The sequence below is a fragment of the Diadema antillarum genome, unplaced genomic scaffold (assembly GCF_040938485.1).
Source record: "Diadema antillarum isolate AM-2024a unplaced genomic scaffold, OU_Dant_1.0 seq00001333_RagTag, whole genome shotgun sequence".
Taxonomy (NCBI): Eukaryota; Metazoa; Echinodermata; class Echinoidea; order Diadematoida; family Diadematidae; genus Diadema; species Diadema antillarum.
In genome coordinates this window covers 274008-298006 of record NW_027272103.1, presented here as the reverse complement: position 1 = coordinate 298006, position 23999 = coordinate 274008, and the positions used below count along the sequence as shown (strand labels likewise).

Genomic DNA, 23999 nt, shown 5'->3' with positions numbered 1-23999 from the left:
GCCTCACGGATCGGAGCGCAGAGAGTTTGGGGGTCTTCCTGCACAAGCTCAAGAGACAGCTTGCGTTACTCATAGCTACATGCTAGCATGGCCCGATGCACTGTTGATTTCGCTTTGCGTTGGCATTGTGTCGTGATGTTTACTTAGTAAGACTTTTGTAAAAGCTTGTGATGCTGGATGAATGGTCGTTGCGCTCTAACATGTTAATGTAAATTTTATGTTGTTGTCACTCTTCTCTGTGATGTAACTGGTTGTTCGGTGCTGCATGATGAGATTTCAACCCAGGTTAGGTTTACCACGGGAATATCCCCGCCATGACCCCTGTGTGTTGACATCCCTGGCTGGGCTGGGTGTGCACCGGCACCTGGGTTGTGTGCAGTGCAGTGCATCTATGATATTATGTAGCCTGCAAAGTGTAGAAGTCAATCCACAATTCAAATGTGCCTGAGAAATAGCACCACTTCAAATAATCTACCATTACACTATCTAATCTAGTAGTACACATTTGTAGGCCTAGGTATGTGGGCTGTGATGTTGCATTTTATACAGTAGGCCTACCATCATCACACACCAGTGCAGTGACCCTTGTGAAAGTAGTGTGCTAAATGCTTTTGAAATCCTTTTATCTCGATGATTGACTACACGCCGTACACGCCGTACTGGTACCGGTTTATTAGATAGACTGCACGATTGCGGATCTAGATTCTAGCAGGTGCGATAACATGAAACAGTGAATGAAACCATACAAAACATTTGCTGTAAAACTCTGCTGATCTCTTACTGAATGGAAATAGAATTTTAAGACAAAATGCTGAGTGCTATGCCCTTGAAAGGTCATCAGAAGGATAAAACGAAATGAAAACTGCTATTATGCATATATTCTGTATTTCAGCATATAAAGAAAAAGATGTGTAGATCTAGCTATTAATAGTTTTTTTTGGATGTACGGTATTGTACACACATGTAAGATGGACTGACTTTGCTACAAAACGCATTACCCATAGGCAATTGCCCAAGTATACTCGGGACTCATCCTCAACGGGTTAATTTTACGAGTGCTAATTGTGTTTACTGTACTGAAAGGAGCTGAGCTGTGCATGTAGACGCAATAACCAAGTATTTCAAAATCTGAGTCAAAAGTATTAAATGCAAGTAGACCCTAGAGTTTTGATAGTCTGCTGTGCTTGTGAGAAGATTGTTATTAAATGTCTTGTGATTTCTTAGTGAACTTGACAGCAAATACACCGTACATTTTACAAGAGTACAGCCGTCGTATGATGGAGAAATTGATATCACTTATCACGGCCTCCGTATCAGTTTGCCTTGTGATGTACAGTATATGTACTGTACTGCTACCTGTCTGAATCCAGCACTGTAAGAGACTTCTGTTATTTTTTTGAGGGTTTAATTTTCACGAATTTGCAAATCACTGTTGAGCCATGAATTTAACAACACGCATGTATAAGTATTGCAAATGCCGAGGCGGATCCAGGGAGGACCGCAACCGGCGCATGCCCCCCCCCTTTATTTTATGTTGAAACAAAAGAAAAAAAATGGGGGGAGGGGTGCGTGTGCCCCCCTTTAATTTTGTAATCGCGCCCCCTCTTTACGGAATTCCTGGATCCGCCCCTGAAATGGACAGGTATTAGTGCACTTAATGATAGCCTTGATGTCAAATAGCAAAAACAACATCTCACCAGAACGTCTGTCATCTCCCCATTTACAAAAATATCTGTACTCGAAAATATTTTTTGAAACAGATATTTTACAGTATTGTGTGACATTCTGATTTATAATGCTAATTGGTTTAGTGAACTATACATTTAGGTTCTTTCCAGTGGGTGACCAAAACTTACCAAATCTCGGCCAATATAATTGTAGGTTGAAACACCAGTGTACAGCATACAAAATGTACATAGGCCTACATCCCCTCCTAACATTTTACATTTGTAGTTGAGATAGTTTGTGTTTAGCTATGAATACTGCCTTGCTGTTTAGGCTGAGAAGATTCATAGAAACACAGTTGCCTTGGCAGTTAGTGATGTTTACAACCAAAGTTTGTTACCTCCCTATGTCAAGGAGTGTTTATTTTTTTGCTGGTTTTTGTTTGTCTATCTATTTGTCGGTTTGCAAAATAACTCCAAAAGTTGCACAAGAATTTGGATGAAATTTACAGGAAGAGTTGATAATGAGACAAGGGGGTGTTTCATAAAGCTGTTCTTAAAGTTAAGAATGACTTAAGAACAACTGGTGATCAGTTCTTGTGCTGAATAATGGAAATTCTGATAAGTATAGCATATCAGAACTGATCACCAGTCGTTCTTAAGTTGTTCACAACTTTAAGAACAGCGTTATGAAACACCCCCAAGGAACAGATAATAAATTTTGATCTGGACCATGGTCTGGATTCATCCAGGATTTTTTTTTTTTTTTGGGGGGGGGGGGAGGGGGATATTTTTGAAAGATTGATAAATATTGGCAAATAGGGCCAATGAACGAGGGAATTTCAAGCTGTGCGTATTTAAGGTGCGCATGTGTGCACTGAGTGCACACAATAGGAAGCTACATAAGGTAGAGACACAAAGGAGGATTCTTCATCTTTGGTAAAAAGGGCCATTTTGGGCATTATATGGGTGGAAATGAGCTGCTTTGTGGAAGTCTGCACTCTGCGAGTGCTTTTCTTACATGTATAATATGTGAATTTACTGGGTTGGGCTGACAATAGAAATCCATATGCTACGCGCCAGTGATGGAGTCAGATAAATGTCCTATTCATAGTGACCTTGAGTTTTCATGAAAAGGCATCATTGAGCTGTTGTAATGTAAGATGTACACTGTAAATCATATAGACAATGCTAGGAAAATGGGGGGGGGGGGGGGAGAGAAAGTTTGCCAGAAATTTGCTGATACTGATAATACGGTCCACATCAAAAATGATGCAGAGCATTGAATGTAATAGAAGATTAACATTTTTTAAATGTACACCTTGTACATAATTATGCTCGGTTACTCTAGGGACGAAGCTTGCATTTGGTGTCTGGATAATTTCAAATGCAGTATACACCTGTACTGTACATGTAGGTGTTTAAAATCAGGGCACACTTTCTCTTCTTTTTGAACATGAAAACTTTGGGAAAAGACGTATAAGTTACTTTCATGTATTCCATGTTATGACATTAGTAGTACTTTAGTATTCATAAATAATTTATTTGAGCTGATATTCTGTTCCATTCACAATTTTCTTTTTTATTAAACCATGGCAACAAACTTGGCTCAGACTTTGCAGAGAGCTGTAACCTTTATGACTTTCAATGAATTGACTTGTTATTGTATTTTTCACCCAGACTTCTGAAAATAAAATCTACCCAGTACAGTCATATCAATTTTCCAGGTCATAAAGTTGCATCGATTTAATTACTAAAGAACATGTTTTTGGATTCAGAGGGGAAAAGATATTCAACCATCCTTCCAAGGTTGCTTCAAGAATGCTCTACATTCATCACTGTATATTTAGTCATGTTATTTTCAAACACTGTTGTCTTGACCTGAATATGATCGTTTGCTTTGTGATGGGTGTGTGAAGTTTTGCAAGGTCAATGTTATCCCCAGGTACTACATTGTACCAACCCAGGGGTGTATCATTGCTCTGTTGATAATCTGTTGTTTGGCGGTACCTTGGCCTCATCAATGGTATGACTTCAATGTTTGTTTATGCCTGGGCTCACTCTGTTCCAATGCTGGAATGGGAGCTGAAAACAAAGAATCAGATCTTTCCCAAGTGGGAAGTAATCAGTGTATATTGCAACCTACAAATCGGAGAGGATTGGTTTACGCTGAAACAGTCAAGACTTAGACTCAATAAAGGAATCTTGGTGTGTGTTATCAAATACAAAGCCTTATTTCATAGTGAATGTTTGTATTTGATATAACTTGTGCTTATTTTGGGGAGCTGTTCAGAAGCATGATCTTAATGTCTTATATAAAATGATCATTGAAAAACATTAGTTGTATTACTGCATTAAAGTCTGTGTCCCTCAACAATCACTGCTGAAATGAATGATATGTTTTTTTTTCTTGTTTTTTTTTTCTTGTGCCAGATGCATCAGTAGTATCTGCAACAATTGCTTTAACATTTTTTTTTTCAGGGAAAACCATAAAATAATTAGAGAGCATGTTTATAATTTTCAAGCTTATCAGGCTGGTATCAGAAAATATAATGTGCATTTTTACTTCTTACTTCTTATTTCTGATGAATACTGGTGATTGATGTGTTTAATTTTGTTCTATTTGAATTCATTTAAATGATATTTATAAATAAATGCACTACATACTGAGTCAAGTGTATCTGCTGAACTTTTTGAAGTGGCGTGATTGATAACTGATAGGCCCTACTCATCAGTCTTAGGTATACCACTACATGTATGAAGTATGGAGGCTTTATCAATTTTAGATTTGAAGTGGGTAACCAGATATCCATCATTCATTTTCGATGATCGTACTGAACGCAAAATACTACTAAATGAACAATGAGAGATATACGGAAGCAGGAAACTCTTGAAATATTTTTGCTGGTACCTGTAAGCGTCATTCATATTGAAACTATGGAATCAATTAAAAATAGTTCATGAAAGGGTAGATTTTTTTTTTTTTTGGTACTGACTCAGATTAGTGTTTATTTTCAGAGCATATGATACACAAGTTTGTGTTGCCGCTGTTACTTGACTGTTCAGCTTATATCCCCTCATCCAATCTTGGATCTTGATGGTCGCATCCATCCAGAGAGCCTAATGCTTTTGAGCTGTTAAACATAACCCATGAATTATGCATAAAGTCCAATGGTTTGAGCACATCGGGAGGCCAAGCCCAAGTTTCCCTTTTCCCTAGGGGATGTATTTATAACGATCATCAACCAAGTATGTCTAGTAAAGCCCTTTCTGAAACATAATAAAAGAAGACAACTCATGAAATCCCATATCACTAAACACATTGATACTCATGTTGTACACTGTAGCTTCCATTCCTTTGAACAAACTTCTTTCTTAAAATCTTGTTACCAAATAATAATGTCACATCTATGACTATGATTATTACCTTCATATTAATGACAGTAATCCAAAACTTGAGAGATTACAGAGCTCTACACTGACTTCTTTTTCTGGTGGCCAATTCAAGCCTCTAAAACCTTTGAATTTGAAATTTTGGTGATCAGAAAATAAATGAAATGGCCTGAAATAACTGGAAATATAAAAATCAATTTTAAATTTTAGGTAGCTGATCAGGCTACCAAAGGTTAAACACCCTGGGTGCTGTCATTCTGTATCCATCCCTGGGTTTGTACAAATGTACAAGCCTTGAAAAATGATTAAACTTTATGATTTCTGCAAAAAGTTTTGAAATTTTATCCGAGGTCTGGAATATACACACTGTAGAAAAAGTTTGGCACAAAATGAAATACTCATGAATAATCCTTAAAAAGTAATTGATTTTCAATTCCTTGTACTTAAAAAAACTTATGGTTTTATGATTTACCATGAAGAGTTGATGACCGTCATTATTTTTTCTCTCAAGCAATGGCCATAAATTTTTGAAGTTTGCATGACCTGGCTTGTTTTCACTGACCTTTCCGTTATGTTTATTTATAGGGCATTTGTGCCATGTAAACTTCAGTGGAAATTTCTCCTTGGAAATTCTTTCAATAACATGATGGGTTCAGTTTTCCATAAGCCTTCCATGAGTCTCGAGTCTCTCTCCAAAGGGTTGGCACAAAGTAGTGAGGACAGTTACATTTGTAAGGTCTATTTTATTGAAGTATTAATTCTTTTGCATAAATGTCACATCTTTATTGCTCTCATGTTAGTTCTGAATAGTGAGGCACAGTCAACCTCAACCTCGACCTCGCTTAAGTCAAATAATCGCGTAAGTCAAAGTTGTCTTTTCAAATTCTCTTGTCTTTATATTCCACTGATTTTAATCCCTTATAAATATGTACATGCATTTATAAGTCAAATTTTCTCCAAGTTGAAGTTTCTTAGTCCATCTTTGGCTCAGGATGCCCCCTAAACATACAGTAGAACCTCAGTGTACTTTTGTTCACCAAACAGAAAACTGTAGATTTAATATTTTGTTTTTGTTACTCTCTGATCAATATAGGCTTACAATTTTCATGGCTTGTTTTCTCACTTCTGTGATCACGAATATTTTTTACTGTCTGTGTATTTATAGCCAACCATGGGAACAACAAGTCTTAATACTTTGTTGTAGTGTTTGCATTTTTTTTTTTGTTGCAGTCCCCTTTTTGTACCATAATTCACTTGGCCATAAAAGTTTTCAGTTCTAATTGCTGTGCTGCAAGGTCATAGCTGATACCAGGTCAACAAACAGACCTTCTAAAGTTCTATATGTTATTCTGCATACGTACTTTGTGAGAGCTACAAACAACCAATGATCCAGTATTCCTTTCATTTCTTTGCGGACAAAAACATGCCGAGGGGGAAACTCCAAATAGATTTGTATTGCTCTTCTGCAGTATGGAATGGCATGTACATTATATTGTAACATCAGACCTTATGCATGATGCATGTTCCTGTTTTCAGGGAAAGAAGTGTTTCCTACAGTAGCCACTTTGTCTGGACAAGAGCCAGATAGGTTGCTATACCTATTGGAACATCACTTTGTAGCAGAACAAGAAGACCCACGTGTATGTCATATGCAGTGATAAATCTCTGTGTCTTTCATACTGAATCAAGTGAATTTGATAACCTAGCACAGTTTGTATTTAATGTACAGTACCATGGTACCCATTTCATGCATAGCAGAAATCGTATCGTGGGTAAACTCCCAGGTGAAATGCCAAGTGACTTTTCTGAAATCGTACCATCGAACCAACCCTGGTAAACTGGCAGGTGTCCCCGAGAATTCCTGAGTGACGCTGTAGTATGTTATATGATAGGCATTGTGGGTAAACTCTCGGGTGATAAGCGATGACATACAAACAATGTCTTGCTGGCTGTTTTGGGCATGTGCCATAATGTGTACTTGCTCTGCAGTAGAGTAAAAGAGAGAAGTTCAAGTGGGAGCTCATTTGCTAGCGTGAAAGCAATTTTTTTGTGGGTGTTCCCCGTTGAATCTTCTGGGTGATATGAAAGGGGTACCACAGGACTGATACATGTACCTCAGGTACAGTGTAGCATTCAGATAAATCTGAATTCAAGTCTGTCTGTTCATCCGTGAACTTGTCTTGTAATATATCTGCTCACTTTTGGTTTTCATATCTTGTTGTTGGCAATTGACATTTTACACCGTTGTGTGGGGCATATTTAAGCTCTGATCATTGGGTGTTGCGTCTCTCCTGATGTACAATGTACACTGTATTATATACAATGTTGTGGCTACTCGGCCTTTATACTGAATTCCATGCTTATTCCTACTGTACTGTAATGTTGCAGCTTCACCAATGAGCATTTCTATGGTATACAAACTTTGAGTTAAGTGATTTTATCTTGCTCTGAAGTTAATCTCCCACATCGGTGAGCAGGTACAATGATTATGGAGAAGAAGAAGAAGAAGAAGAAAGGGGGTGGGGGAGAGTCCAAACTTTGCAAAGGCAAGTAATACGTTTTCATAACAAAAGAAGAAATTATTTGGTTAGGGGCATTTCACAATGCACCCCCATCCCTTTGTAGGTCAACAATTGGCACAAATCTGAAGACAGTAAAGTGGAGCCCTTAGTGGTGTGTTACATATGTATTCTCATCTAGAATGTCCTTGTCCCTTAAATATACTGAAATATACCCATTAGGCCAGCCAGCTGATAGTGGCGTAAATAAAAAAGAATCCCTCTTCACTACTCTACATTTTCTTTCTTTCCATAGTAAATTGTGTTCCTCTTTGACATTTAATTTTCTCTTTGTCTCCTTGTCTGGTTTTGTTTCTTTCTGTTTTTTCCCCTATAAAAAAAAGGGGGGGTGGGAGGGAGGGGGAACAGGCACATTGTCATATGTGGAATGGAAAGGGCCCCCATAAAGGGTGGTCCTTCTTCGGTATGCTTGCGAGTGCAAGGAGAGTCCTTAGCAGCATTCACACACAAGAGCTAACGGTTTTTGCATCGCAATGCAAAACTTGAATTTATTTGCCACTATTCACACACACACTGTGCAGGACAAACTATCATGATGTTTCAACAACAACAACAACAGCAACAACAACAACAACAGCAACAACAACAACAACAACAACAACAACAAAATCAACATTAATGGGAATGTGACCCTCAGCTTCCAAGTGTGTGGACCTGCTGTGATGAGTTGCATTGTGGGATTAAAAAAAAATTGATTTTTTTTTTTTTAGTACTATTCACACACACTGCTCAGGGGAAATTAGTGCGACATTTCCCTCGCCCCCCCCCCCCCCCAAAAAAAAAAAAGATTGGGTGGAAATGATTTTTCTTTAATGATGCGTCCACACACACACAAATTCAATGGTTTTTGCAATTCAATGCAAACTCAAGTTTGAGAAAAGGGTTCATTCTGGTGTGTGTGAACATTGCTTGTGTTTGCCCATAGTGGGGGAAATTGGGAGGCAGCTGGGGGAACCCACCTCCCTTGTCCAAAGATTGATCAGAGATCCAGGGTGCATTTATCAACTCACTTTCTAGCGTAGAATTGAGGTTACCAAACGACTTTCCGGGAGATTTGGACAGTTGATAGATGCAAACCAGTTTTGATTATGGGGTTAGAAACGCATTTCTGAAACACCGAAAAAGGTGTGATTGCATATTACTGCATTTGAGCCAGAAACATTCTGTGGAGATGATAAACGCAAAGTTGCTTTGAAACATGTTTATAGCCCAGTCCAACCCGAGCAAACCACTGCCAACTACATGATCTCCGCCACACAGGTCAAACTGTGCAATGAAGCTGCGCAGTGACAAGGCCTCCCTCTCAACTCATGACAGAGATGATGAACGCAACAACTCAAGAACCGAAAGGCCTTTGCAAATAGTTTTGTTAGTGGGCACTAAAAAACATGTGTCAAACATGGGAAAGATGATAAGTGCAGGCCAAGCCTTTCAAATTGTTGCATTCCCTGTGACCATTATTGATATCTTCCCTGGTAATGATGAAGTATTTGAAATTGTTATTATTGTCTTACAGTATGAATGTCATTGAATACCCAGTTATAATGTAAATTCCACAGACATTGTAGAATTTTGAAGGAACATGTGAAAGAGCTGCTTACATTCTCTGTAGAAAGATAGGGCAGTGACAGAATCTCAGATTGTAGAGATAGATTGTGTAGTATCATACAAGAGGGGCTTTTATTTAAAGAAAAAATCACTTTCAGAAGAATCTACAGTACATGTATATCATTGTCTCCCTGGAGTGCTGTTATGATACCACATTTTAGTACTTTTGAATACATATGTTTTTGAAATATTCTATTCATAAAGTCTGCTATGTGCCACGTTCAGCATACTGTACCTGTGTATTACTGTGCAGTGGCATGATTGTACAATGTACATTGTACACTGTAGCTCCCATCATAGAAGCCTGTAGTGAATGCTTGTTTCCTCATTCCGAATGTCTAGCACTGTTCTTCCAGCCGTCCTTTCAAGGCATAACTACTGCCTTTGTGTCCTTCTTGTATCATGATTGAAGGATTATCTGGCTCTTTGTTCAGCGGCTCGACAACAGATCTTGCTTTCGTTTTCGTCGTCACCTTAAAGAAATAGGGATCTTCTTTTTCAATTTTGCAGATGCAAGGGTGTTTTGCATAGTGTGTACCTGGTGTAGGAGTGTTGAAATATTTTCTGTTTTGTCTGAATTGATCTACAGCGAGGCTCTTTGGCCTGTTAAGATTGCTGTTAATGTCTCGAAGAAATATTTGTCTGATTTCATTTTATCTACTGTACAATATATAGTGAATGGTCAGGAGTGCAGTGGTATTTGTTTCGATTTTCTGCTTTGTCTGTTATTGTTTCACAGCAAGGCTCTTCGGCCTATTTAGATTTGTGTCTCCAAGAATTGTTTGTCTGTTTGTCTGATTTTACTTTATTTATAATATGCAAATAATGTATGGTCCGGAGGTCAATGGTACAAGAACTCACACAAGGTGACAAATTGGGCACTGTTTTCAATGAGTCGAAGTTGATTTGAACATTGTGCCTTATTGAATGCGATATCTTGTTCCATTGAACAAGTAAAGACCATGCATTATTTGTTTTATACAACACCTTGGACATCAACGACTGTGGTCCACACAGATTCTTGAACGAACGACAGAAATGGCAACCATTTTTTTTTTTCATGAAAGACGAATGGTCTGTACATGTACATGGCATTGTGGCACGGATGTATGTGAAAGCTGTCATTTGAAGTTCCTGACAATAAAATGAGTGACTGAATGTGCACAGTAACTGATTGAGATTGACTGAGCAGCCAAATTACCAATATTGTGATGTCAGAGGTGTGCAATGGTGCACAAAACTTTGAGGTAACTATGAGCCTAATATAGGAGTAAATGTACAATAAATGGGTTGACGTCAGCAATATCCACAATTTATCGACAAAAATTGCACGCTGAACAACGACAGCGTGCGGTGGTGCTTCTACAACTAACTGCTTGTCTCGTGAGGAGCAATCACATGAGCAGTGGGAATCTTATTTGGTCAGGTTTGGTCTATTGAGTCATCAAGTGGTTTAGGTTCAAGTCATCAAATGCCTCTAGATGTCCACAAAATATGAAGTTACAATCGGTGAAGAAAAAGGCGTTGGCTCTTCTTTCCTCCTTCCTTATGACCATGATCCCATCTTGCCTGTGATTCCCTTCATTTTTATTCACGGAGAGAGAAAAATAGAATTACTGATTTTTACCCATGGGGGAGATGATGTGTCACAGATTTCGTCAAAAGAAGCTGATAACTTTAGAAACCTGAAATTGAGTTTACAAAGGAGTTGAAAAACTGTGCTGCAGGAGGACTTTAATAGCAAAGTGCATTCATGGTAGAGCCCATATTTCTCTCCCCTCCCTCCTCAAGCTTTGCCCTATTTTCTCCCTACTTTGGTCTTTGTTGGTACCCATTCAGGTGTAAGAAATAGATTTTGAAATGGCAGGTGCAGACCGCAAGGTTTTAATTTTTAGGAGAGAGGAAAATCTTTTGTCTATTAACATATTTCGCTTTTTCTGTGTGTTTGTGTGTATATTTATAACTCAATGCTTATTAAAATGCTTTTGGCTGCAACCATGATTTGAGAGGGTGTACTAAGACTCCATATCCTATTAAAGTCTGAGGCTTTTTTTATGCCCCTTTTTGTTACACCTGCTGTATACGGGTCCTTTGGAAAAGCGCAAAAAGAATAATAAAAAAAAAATATGGCAGGAGAATGCAAACGCCCTGCTGTGTTAACTGCAACTGCTCTGAAGATTAGTGGTATGCCAGGCATACTTTGGAGGTAATGACTGACTGTTATGACCACTAGAGATGCCCAGGTGGTCTGGTCATAGACTCATTGGTTTGTGACAAGAGTATTGAAATTTTGTGTGCTTTTGCTTGTATTCTGCTAATACTGTACTTGGCAGTTTAGAATATGCAAAGAGTTTTAGTGGATTTTTCTGTAGATAGGTGGTGAGATATTAGGGTAATAAACATGATAAACTTTACCATTGAGAAAACAATGTCAATAAAATGCTCCTGCTACTCTTTTGGTTTGTTATTAGATTGTAAATTTGTGTCATAAGTATTCCTTATAGATTGCAAATACACATGATGCATAGAATGTTTTTTACTTACTATTACTGACAACATTTATAATTAAACCATTTTAGATGGTAATGATGTTTGTACAAGATTTTTTTTTCTGACCAATGTTCATTGCCCCAAGTATCTGTTCATCCAAGAAACTATGAATGTACATTTTTATCATACTCATAGTTGGTTGCCTGTGGCACTCAATTTGATTGAAAAGGAAAGAAAAAACCCCAACAGTATTTAAGCAGATATTTTTCACAATGGAACATTTGAACTATAAGCTACAGTGTACCTTGTTGCAATTTCACTAGTAGCAATTAGTGGGCTTGTGGAGTAAGCTTCAAAAGAATGAAAGTTAGTATTTGTAGTAATAGAAATGAAGTAAATACTGGACTGTCAATGCATTTTTGTGCTTGGAATGTTACACTATGTTTAATGAGTTATACATAAGGGTGGGTGCAATTGCATGCATAAATTTATGAAGAATAGTATGCGTATCTGCATCACAGGCTAAAAGGTAGGGTTTGAAACTTGAGGTTAATCTGGAATCTTGTGATGCACCCCTTCCATAGAACCGGGACACAAAAAATCCACTTACCACATTCTTTGCATGCACTAGTTACATCTGCAGATTGCATCTGGCACTGGGCATACCAGCTTGGAGTGGGGGAAAGGGAGCTAACTGTGGCTATATAGGGGTTACTCGCAGTGACATAGATATGAAAACCTGGAGAAGTGAACGCATCCATTTTGAGGATGACTGCCTGCGTTGGTGATCAAGCCCGGTGACGACGGTCGCTAATGATGACAGAGGTGCTCGTGTGTCCGAGTCCAAATTCGTGAATCATTAGGGCCCTTCTGCCAGCACTGGCTGAAAATAGATCCAAGAGCAACCAACCAATGCGTATACCAGAGGGCACAAAGTGTTCGATTCTGTCAACCGGTAGCAACTCAAACCGAGAGTGCATAGTGCACTGTATGATGCTGTGATGCAAATATCCCTTTACAGGGAAATTGCATGGAGAGCAAAATAAAACCTGAATTATAATCAAACATATGAAGGGCACGGTTCATTCTGAAGATTTTCCACAGTGTCCACATGGATACTTTTGGCTGTTTCAGTTGATAAAAGTACGTGTGTACCTTCTATGCCCTCTTTGTGTTAAAACCTTTCACAGAGGTTGATAATCTGTAAAACAAGGAATGTTCGCGTGCATTTTAATTTCGTGAATTCCGCGAGAGCCAAGATTCGTGAAATTAAACTGCTCGTGAAGTTCTTGTCTACACTATATGCATTGAATGTTAGAGGCAACTCGCGATTCACGAAAATTTCATGCCGCGAAAATATCTTGTTTTACAGTATATCATTCTCTGTGCAGACACACTTATTCCTTTAAGAGAGAGTTCATAACAACATTGGCTAGCAATACCTTTGCTACCATGGGATTAGGATCTAAACCTCTTAGGTTTTGTGAATTCTGCATTTAATTCATGTTGGACCTATTAAATTTAAAAATGATGATTCTCTCTCATGGTAAGCAGGAATGATGAACAATATCATCACCACCCCACATGTTCTGTGGGTGGTTACAAGCAGAAAATTGCTCTCACTTGTGCAGAACAAATTTATCCCAAAATGAAAATCCACTGATGAGTCATGACATGACTTCTATGCAGCAAGATCATGAGAGACTCAACTGAATACAGGGGGCGCCTCTACATCAGGAGGTCAGGTATGATGATACACCTGTTTCTATGAGGAAGATACAGTTGAACCTCTCGTATCCGGACAAGTCGGGACCGGGGCTCATCCGGATAAGGGATTTGGCCGGATATGGGAGACTCAATGCTTTATACATGTACATACATATACATGTACTGATGAAGCCCATTGTAGTACCACATGTAGTAATGTGTATACTGCAACCTTTTCATTGTTACATTTGGGGATGTTTGGGGATGTTAAAATATCTGAAGGTAAGCAATTTGGAAGGAAATTTGATGTAATGTATGTTAATCATGTTGGAAGTAATATGTAAGTCATATGTGTTTGTGTAGGAGTTCTCAAGGAGTTGGGAATCCCCCTTTCCTCCCGTAATTATTAAAAAAAAAATCACGACGAGATTGCGTCCGTTTAATAGAGAGATCCGGATAAAGGGAGGCTGGATAAGAGAGGTTCAACTGTACTGGCTTGTTCCTTTTTCAGTTGCATCTTGGTCTGCGGGAAGTCATTCCTTGGGCATGTGTCTATGGGAAATGGGTGTTGTGGCAAAATCAGTCCATCCTCAACGGGTTAATAAAGAGCACAGTACAAATTCATACATTGTCATACAGTATATTCTGCAGACAAATACTATAGATAAAAATCATGATAAATGCCACACCCTACAAGAGTAAAGCAAGATTTTAATCCTTTCGTTGACTTGTTGCTTAAGTGCTCTGTTCTGTAAAAACAGAGACGTTATAATAATGAAGTGTTTGTTGGCTGTTATTCTCTGTGATTCAGACTGTACCTTTTGACCATATAGCTCCCAAAGGCAAGACTGTCATGCATAATGACGATGGGATTCCTAGGCTGCAGTTACAGAATTCTCGGATGTAGTGCATAATTGTTGCAAAGTTCTACACAAATCATGTGTAATCAGAACAGTGAGGTACTGCTTGGAGGAAAAAACAAAAACGACAACCCCCCCCCCAACAAAAAAAAAAAAAAAAATATCAATCCAGCAGTATCAGGTATATTGCTTTTTGGTATTTTTTGAATGGTAGTGAATATCTATTTAATATAAATTTGAAAGAAAAATATTGCACACTGCATGTTTATATACTGTTGCATTGCAACTTTGAACCAAATGAAATGAGGAATGCTAAAGCTGCAAATTGCAAAGAAGAAGCTGATTTGTTCAGGGAACTAAAGCTTTAGAAATCTATTTGTTTTGATTCTGCTCCCCATGTGCTAGTGTCTGTGCCAAACCATGTCATATATACCTACATCTATCCCTCTTTTGTTTATAATCTCAATTTACATTTGTTATTACAGGGTTCAAGCGGGTCAATTTGAAACTGAGTCTCCCCAGACTGCATGATAGTGCAGTGTATGTCAGTTTTTTGGGTTTAAGCCAGCAAATGTACATGAGAATATGTGTGAGAGCCAAGATTCAATCCAGATATCATACTGGCCAGGGAACATATCATCTGCGTGTAGTTCCTTTTTTCTTTTGTACTTTATACAGAAAGTTTATTCACTGTAAATAATTGCAGTGCTCCATACTGTTGTCTGACCTGTGCCCCCCCCCCCCCCCCCCCCTTTGGTATCAGATTTGACGTTCCTGGTCTATGTGAATATAATAGGACACTTGTGTGGCTGTGAGTAAAATGTAATGCTAAATTTAGAATGAACATGCATTGGTGTATCGAGTAACAACAAATTTTAGATTTAGGTCTATGTATATCTGGTATACATGTTACTTTAATTTGCTGTTCTGTCACCTTAAAACACTAGACATGTTGGTGTCTTTAGTGAATAGAGTACCAGTACTGAAGTGATAATATGACTGTCTTTTGTTTACTGTTATGTAACATGGGTTGGAACCAGTTGTGTGCATAAATGCCCCGCCAGAGAAAGTTGTTTAAAACAAGTTTCCATAGCGATGAATGGCTACGACATCACCCTTTGGTACTCTGTACAGCCCTAACAACCCATCATTTAGCTAAATGTTAGTAAAGTTTGTAATCACTTATTTTCCCCGACATTCTTTTTTCCAGATGAATGACAAAATGTGTGCTGTATCAGCACGCAAGTGGTACCGCTCTCTGAAATGAGCAGCCAGACTTATTTTCATCCACTAAACTAGAATTGTGTCATTGCATGTCACATAATTGACGAGGGATGGTGCCCCAGGGATCGTGGAGTTTTTAAAAGATCCATTTCATGACTTGTGTCTCCCCCTCCCCAAACATGAGATATGACAGTTGTGATAACTGTACACAAAGTCAACTTTGGCCTCAACAACCAGTAGGAGGTTGTTATTGTGCTGTTCGCAAGGGATAGGAACCCCCTATGGGAAGCTTAACCTTTTGTGCTTTTTCACGAATTTGACCTTTAGATGTTGATTTGCACAAGAATGCAAATACAATACCAAAAAGAAAATTGCTTTCTTATTCATGGTTGAAATATGAAAATATTCTTATGATTTCTATGTGTTTTGTCTGGAAGCTAAATTTTCCTTAGGCAGCATAAGATAACTCGATTTTGGTAGTCAGCATTTTGCTATGACTCTGAATCAAATGGTGTGATGTGAACCCAACTATACCCAAATATTCCAGTCATCATTCAGAGGCATAAAAAGCATATTTCAGGTTGAGACCTCCCAGGTTGATGTTCACTTTCCGATAGCAACATTGATTATGAAGTTCATTTTTCCTCATCCTCAGATTCTCAGATGCTATAGAAAGTTGAATACTTGTATGTTTCAGGATCACAGAATTTCTTTACCGCTGGAGCTCTATAGACCAAACTATGGGAAATTTAAAGGAGAAAATGGGAGTTGGTCGAAATCACGCCAAGAAAAGTGCAACCACATGCTGGCTGGAGGTTCTGAGAGTTCAGATCCCACCACATTCCCAGCATTTGTGCCATACCTGGCTTCAAATTAGTAGTTTCCTACCACCGTGGCTGATGCTGACACGCAGGATGACAAATTCAGCTGGATGTTCCTCCCCCCACTCAGATTTCTAGGTCAGATGCAGTCATGGTTTGGAGCGATCTGTCCTTGTCGTCAACATGACTAACCTTGAGGTGAAGTAGGAGCTGTTGAGTTCTGTGGATTGTCTGTCACTCCCGGTTCATGGTCACACACAAGCACTGTACACAGGGAAGTTGCTACATTTTGTTGCTGTTGCTGTTGTTGTTTAAATTCTTATCAAAGGAAGCGTCGCTCTTCACATTGATTTGCAGCCTGTCTGTCACATTCCTATTTGACACAAGAGCTGCAAATTCTTGGGAATGGGCAAGCCATCTTCGAAGACAAAATGGATGCAGTTGAGAAGAGATAGATGATGAGTATTCCTTCTGAAAGGGTGTAGTTCTTGGAAGCTGCCAGCAGAAGAAAATGTTGCAAAACTTTGCTCTCTTCACTAGAAAGATACAGGCTTATGATGTAACATAATAGCATTTAAAAGTGAGACCAAGTCCAGTACTTTCTTAAAAATCAATACTCTGACTCTCTGAAAACTAAGTCTTCATATGACTTTCTGTAAGAAAAACAACAAATTATTTTGATGTGTTCCCATCACTATTAAGTCATTTTCCCGATTTGACTGGCATGGTCTTCCGAGAGGTTCTGCAAGGCCATATTAGTTATAGTTGACTATTCCTAGCAATCTAAATATTTTCTTTTTTTTTCAACAGAAATTTTATTCGTTTTCATTTGCTGTTAATACTTCCTGGATAAGAGCATGTACATATTTTTTTTTTTCTGAAAAAAAAAATCAATTAACTGACACTACATTGATATTCCAATCTGCAACTGACTTTTTATCAAGTTTAACCATGATTTGTTGAGTCCTTGTAATGTCATATAATATTCTCATGAATCCAGACTGTACGTTTAACTTGACCAATGTATTATGATAACAAGATACAATGTCATATATATTTTACAGTGCTAACCAGAATGGTTGGCCAGCAGGCTACTTCAAAGTTGATGAGAGTTATTGTGTTGAATGACAGTAGAGTATGGGCAAAGCACGTGGTCTTCCATGGTAGCCCTAGAATAAAATGAGTCATAAATGGCCTAGTAATACGGAAGACTCTGAATTTCTGCAGTGGCCGCGGGTCCCAGTATGGAAAATCCATGTGGTTGAGTGTGAGAGGTATTCATTTTGTCGGTGGACAGATGGTAGAAAGTGACCACTGTTTGTGTCAAAGTGCTCATCTTTTAACCCTTTGTGGGGCGTATATTGAAACAGGAAGAGAGCGGTGCGGTGAGGTGAGTTTCAAGGACTCGGCTGCATCTTGCCACAAAATACTACATCCTAGCCCGTATAGATCCGGGGCCCTCGCCTTCTGCCCTGCAAGACAATCTTGGACAATTGCCAGCTCCGCCCCTGTAGTACCTCTTCCACCCTTTGACTCCTATCTCCATACATCAGGCTCTCACTGTAACCATGACCTTGTATCATATTGAGTTTCACATTAAACCAGGATTCAGAAGCCAGCAGCTCCGGATGGTATAATTTTATCTGTTGCAACTAAATTTCATTCTAGGTATGCACCTTTGTAGATAGATGTTGATTCCATGCAGAGGCCATAGTTTGACGTTGATAAAATTAACTAACAAACACAGAATAAATGTGTTTTACATTTTTTTTTATTAGTATTATTTTTTTTCTAGTCTTGCCAGTTACTTGGCGTATAGTTCATGGACGGAAAATAATACTGAAAACATAGGCAGTTGACTCTTGTAAAATATGATTCAAATAGGCCTATAAGATTCAATTGCTCTGATGTTGAATAAGCCTATATCTTTACAAGCCTGAAATGACACGCTGAAGTCTTGATATAGACTATGATGGAGGGCTGTATCGATTTCATCTGGTTCACCCGAATTTGAGTTGGCGAGTCATACGATTTCAGCTGTTCTTTCCTAGATGATGGCATGCCAGCAGTCATGTAAAACCTTCAGATCAGATATAAAATTTAATGTATAAGTGGTTGACCCAGTAGATGGTCTGCCCTGCCTGTACAAATGCCATCAAATCACGATTTACAATTGTATTACTTAACTACTGCAGTCTTGTGAAGAGCATTTTTGAGTAATCTGACCAGGTAATGTATACTGTACAGCTATGCAGTCTCTCGTCCTTGCTTTCTCTAGGACTGTGTGTTTCTCTATCATCAAGGAGGCGAGATACAGCCAAGAACAATGAAATTATGCATGTCGGCTTGTATGTTGTGGGTGTGTGGGTTATGTACATGTATGGAGGCCCAGAGAATGCAAAAATCTTGGCAAGCATATCATGTTTAGGTATAATGAAAGCAGCTCCTCTGATTTATTGCGCAAGTGTATCCTGTGTCCTAGAGATATCATGCTGGAAAGAGGCAGTGTCCAAAAGGACATTATTCAGTCATTTTCCTTTCTTGTAGAGGATATTTCCATAGTAAGCAAGGATAGAGCAGCAGTAGGCCAACAGTTTGAGGTGTATTACTAAACTGACATTTATTTTGATTAGTGGAAATATGAGCAAAGAAAATGGGATTCCATCATGATTGTTTCTACACATACAAAATGTAAATGTACACAGATTGTATTGTCTTGATGCTATTGTTATATACAATGTACTCCTGTATATAACAATATACAGGAGTATATTGTTATATACTGTAGACCTATATACTGTGGATAACAATACACAGGAGTATATGGTTATTATATACTCCTGTTGAGACGCCACTTCAAACCTGTACAAATGTATTGTATAAATGTGCTTATGAACATACCGTGTGTGTGTGTTTTGGTCTTGTTTGTGTGTCTGTTTTGGTCTTGTTTGTGTGTCGTGTATGATGTTTGGTCGAGGGGGTGGGGAAGTACCAAAATGAGGTGCCTGTATTTGAAGCACAGGTGTGTAATGTTCTGGGTGTTGTTTTTGATTTCCTTTTGCCTCAATCTTTTAGCAGGTGCCCAGTAGTTTTGTTCTCCAGTCAATGACATTGCAGCCCAAACCATACACCCAGACTTTGGTGAAGCAGGATAGCAGAGAGTTTCATTCCATTTGGGAATATGTTCGGTATTAATGTCCCAAGATTGGATATACAATCAGGCTTTTGTTTTCAAAGACAAGTACACTATTGTTGTCTTAAGATGTAGCCAGACCCATTGTCTTTTTTTCATGCACAAGTTGATGGAATTTTCATAAGACCCATGTTGTTAATAGATTTCTTTCACAAATTTCACTAGGAGTATACCCAAAATTGAAAATAGTACAAAAGGCATGACAGGAAGAGATGAGTGTAACGTTAAATGCGGAACAAGAGTTTAGATTTGAGATAGACCCAAAATGTGTGTGTGTGTGTGTGTGTGTGTGTGTGTTAGGGGTGGGGGTGTCTGTTGCCCTGGGAACTATAGGGGAAGGCCCACTGAGGTTGATACAAGGCTAGGAAGTGAATTAAAGGTACCAAACATCATATGGGCATTGTGTTTTGTTATTACAGCTATTTTATATGTATCACAACACACAATCAATTTTTAACTCAGTGAAGAACTTGTTTAGAATTCTAGTATAATGTGAGCAAGCAGGCACTTACCCATACAAATGTACATACATCTTACTAATGATATGAGTGTAACTGTTCCAAGAGGTACTTGACAAATGACACCAGTTTTAGAGAGAATAATTTGCAGATGAAATAAAAACCCAGCATAAGTGCTTCAAAATAGTTCTAAAATATGAGTTAGGGATAGAAACAATGTAAAAATTTGAATTAGCGTAATCAATGTAAAGTATTCTTAAATATACAAAATGTAAACAATGGTTATGATAAGAATGTTTCCAGACTAAACCGTCTACAGTTACGGTTTATTGAGAAAAATAGTGATATCTCCTTATATATTAGGTTTTATTGCCAAATTCTTATATGGTAAGAGGTTTTGTGATACAACTGACCTACACTTATGCATCAAATGTGATATCTTGAACATTTTTTAAATCACTGCTCTCCCCGAAGGTAAACAGGGCCTTTATAGGATACTTGCTTCATTTCTATGATGGAGAGGGGATTTTGAATAGTTTCCAGAACACTCTCTTTTTAATGCGATAAACCAACCATCTCTGAAAAAAAAACCAACAACAACTAAGCAAAATTTAGAAGCCTTTAAAGTGAAAACAAAGTTCTGGTAAGGGCTTGAGAACCCGTCTGGCACGATTTCATATTTGCTTGCAATATATCGAAAGAGTCTACAAAGAAACTTACCTGGCTGACGTGGTTTGCCGGAATGATGAGTCGTTTTGGAGTATTTTGAGAAAAATAATAAAAGTCGGAAAACCAACTTTTGTTCCAGAAGGCTCCAGACTAACTTGGTCTCAGCGAAAAGACGACCCTATTTCAGACAATTTACACGCAGTCGTGATCGCCATATTCTACTGTATAATACCGAACGAGGCCTAACTGAACAGACAGGAAAGTGCGTGCTAATCCTGTACAAAACAAATGGACAGCGCGCGGTCTTCATCACCTCAGTTGCTGAGACGCGCAGTCTTTGAAGTTTTTGTTGTTGTTTATCAAGCGTCTTTAATTGTTTTTAGAGGTGCTTGATAGGCGCACACTAATTTTCCATGCGTGCCAAAGAGGTTTTTGATGCGCGCGTTGTAACAACTCGGACCATTACTGCGAGTAGCCAAAACGCGAAGCGTTACAATGTAGTTTATACAGGCCGCTCCCATAGTACAACACTGTACAATCCAGAGGGACAACCAATACAACTCAGCCCACCCTCAAAGCGAGGCCGAGTTATCCCTGAGTCCGAGTATAGCCTGACCCCGTTCGGGTAAGTTCTGAGACTGAACCTTTTTGGTTAATATTTCACATTTTCGTCGTTACCCATCGAATATCTTGTTATTACAGCGTTATTCCGCACATTTCCAGGGCATACATTCACATTTGGGAGCGAAATTTGACAACTTTTGCAGACGTACCAGAACTTTGTTTGGGCTGTAATACTAAACTAATAACTAAAGTACTGTATGCTTCTGCTACAGCAGTAGCAATGACCCCCCAAGAAAAACCCACACAATCGAACAATTATATTCATCTTCAAATCCACACATTTGTAAAGATGCAATGCAAGCACAAACATTTTATTAACAGGTGTGTTGGTGATCAGTGCAATGAAAATTCATGAATTAAAAAGAGAATTATTGAAAGGTATTTATTAAATAACATCTCTTGCAGCCAGGAGGCTGAATTGCGGACATTTTACAAGAATCATCATGAATACATTCAAATATACAAACATACATTAGAAATATTAACTATTGCACAATAAAATTGACCTTTACCATCAACAACAACAAAAAATCAATTATTCACATCTCTGTTCTTATTTACATAAATAATCTCTTTTGTTTAATAAATAATCTTACTAAAAAATCAACTTTCTTTCCATCTACTCATCTTCTTTTCCTCCATCTTCTCTTTTACCCCTCCTTATAAACTTTACCATCCTCATCTTCACTTTCACTCCTTGAACCTCTTCTTATTCCCTGAAATTATCCTTATCATAATCACACATTATTATTTTTCGTCATTAAAAATCAAAATACCCTTTACTCTCTATTACAAAAAACAATCAGCATACATTCATAAAAAATATACTATTGCAATGTATTATATAAAACACTGGTTTCGTATCAATAAAATTATTCAAACTAAAAAAATTTGTTATTTCACATAACACAGAACAGAGGAACATAATATGGCACTTAAACTGATCTAAAAAAACTGATTAAGACTAAAACATTCTGGCAAGTGAAAAAAAAATGAGATGAAATTAGAAATAAATGAATGAATGGAGGGCCCATAATCAAACACATCATTACAAAGAGGGAAAGGAAAAAAAAAAAACCCAACCTTAACAATGATGAATCCACATGCGATTTGTAACAAAATTGAGTGTTTTATCAAAGACAGAAAGTTTCGGCGTGCCTGCAAAAGGCTGAACTTGAATAACAAAACACAGAGTGCATGGGCGATATAACTTTCAGTAAAACATTGATTATATTCTTCTCGGTCAAAAAAATATATAATAATCATATTCATACTAAAACACTTGAAAAACTTTCAGATTTTACACACATGAAAACAAAATCAGTTGTTATCTCATTTTCATAAATAATCTCTATTGTTCATACAAATGACCTGACTAACCACAACTTTTTTTTTTTCATCTACTCATCTTCTTCTCTTTTCCCCTCCTTATAAACTTTACCATCTTCTTCTTCACTTTCCCTACTTCAACCTCTTCTTATTCCCTTACTATCTATTACAAAACCTCAATCAAAAGATTAGACATTACATTCATCAGAAAGTATGCTACTATTATACAGAACACTAAATTCATATCAAAAAGATTATTCAAAATACAAAATTTCATATTTCACATGACACAGAACAGAGGAACATGACGTGGCGATCAAAATGAAATCAGAAAGTTTGTTTAAGACTAAAAAATTCTGACAGATGAAATGAAAAATTGAGATAAAACCAAACAGGCTTTACACATATATGAAAAAAAAAAGGTGTTGGCATACTACTTTTGCTAGTGTCCTCTACGAATGGTACATTCAAATAGAAAGGGGTAATATCTACACATACATCAATTATGGTGTATAAACTTCCCTATTCGGCATTAGTATGGTGTCTGTTATTTTCTAAGAGGCATTAGCTCAGTTTGATTTCTTTTCTTTTTTATGCTGGGGGTTTGTTGTTCAGTGTGCAAAGTGGTGTGGGCTTTCTTCTCTGTAGAGAACTGCTTTATTAAAGCAATAGAAAATATTCTGGAGGTCTGGAGTCATGTTTTACCTGTTTTTTTCACCTTAAAGGTAGGGAATCCCATTTGCATGCCTTAAATGAAGAGTTGTATAAATACAGTGGTATGTTGAAGAGAGTATCATTTTAGAAACTCCCATAAAGTATTGAAAGTGGAAGGTAACATTTAGTACATTTTTATTGACCGTTAGATTTTGAATTGAATTTTTTCGGGGCTCACCGTAAATTCCAGTACATTACTAGGCTACCTTTGCAGACCCATGCACTGCATGTGTGTCCATCATGTATATTTTGTAAAGAAAGTTCATCAAAACTTACAAACATTTCTATATACATTCTTGCCACACACTCTTTATGTTATTACACCAGCTCTTTATACTTTTAGATTTGTGTTTATAGATAAAAAAATACAGAAGACTGCAACAAAAAGGCTTTAGTGTGGCTGACACACAGAACTACTGAGTAGTTGAGTTTTGTGCATTATTCAAATTGTAGATAACTGTTGACTTCCAAATTTCTCAGCAGTGGCCTAAACAAGTCCCCTGAGGTTCATATTTAATGTTTTGCTGCATTTTGGGAGGTCTGTAAAAGGTATCCCCTACCTTTAATGTACATTTCTTTAGAGACTGAAGTGACATGCATTGCATAAATGGGGTTGTATTATGATTGTTATTATCATTATCTTTTTAATGTATATGCTGAATATTT

General features: G+C 37.8%; 1 protein-coding gene across 2 annotated transcripts in view; it reads left to right on the top strand.

Moving 5' to 3' along the window:
* The window catches only part of LOC139708401 (uncharacterized), an 86692-nt gene that overhangs the window by 409 nt on the left and 62284 nt on the right, over positions 1-23999 (top strand). The window lies entirely within an intron of this gene.